The sequence below is a fragment of the Culex pipiens genome, unplaced genomic scaffold, assembly GCF_016801865.2.
Source record: "Culex pipiens pallens isolate TS unplaced genomic scaffold, TS_CPP_V2 Cpp_Un0046, whole genome shotgun sequence".
NCBI classification, from domain to species: domain Eukaryota; kingdom Metazoa; phylum Arthropoda; class Insecta; order Diptera; family Culicidae; genus Culex; species Culex pipiens.
This window is the reverse complement of record NW_026292863.1, coordinates 15,490-16,050: the sequence shown is the minus strand read 5'-3', so window position 1 is coordinate 16,050 and position 561 is coordinate 15,490.

The following is a 561-nucleotide window of genomic DNA, read 5'->3' as shown; positions in this document are numbered from 1 at the left end:
TAAATTACTATTTTGCAATTCCGTCGTGAAACTATTTACTTTTCCTGTCATTCTTGAGCGATGAAACAGCCTACTTTACTGTACCAAAAAAAACAGACTCGAATAGTAACCCTTTTTTTTTCAGCACTTGTTAGGAAAAGTTATACATTTCATCATTTTTTTTTTTTATTTAAACGATTCATTGACTCAATGAATGGACATCTGTCCTATAATTCTGTTCAAAGGGTGTTTTCGGAATTGCAAAAAACGTTGTATGGAACTCGTTGCAAAACTTGATTTTTTCATCACTCGTCGTATTTATCCAACTCGGTGAACCTCGTTGGATAAATGTACGACTCGTGCTGAAAAAATCTTCTTTTTACAACTTGTTGCATAATAGTAGTTTATGCAACAAGTTGCAAAAAGAGGATTTTTTCAGCACGAGTCGTACATTTATCCAACGAGGTTCACCGAGTTGGATAAATACGACGAGTGCTGAAAAAATCAAGTTTTGCAACGAGTTCCATACAACATTTTTTGCAATTTCGAAAAACACCCATTGAGTGAAATTTTAAGTCGAAT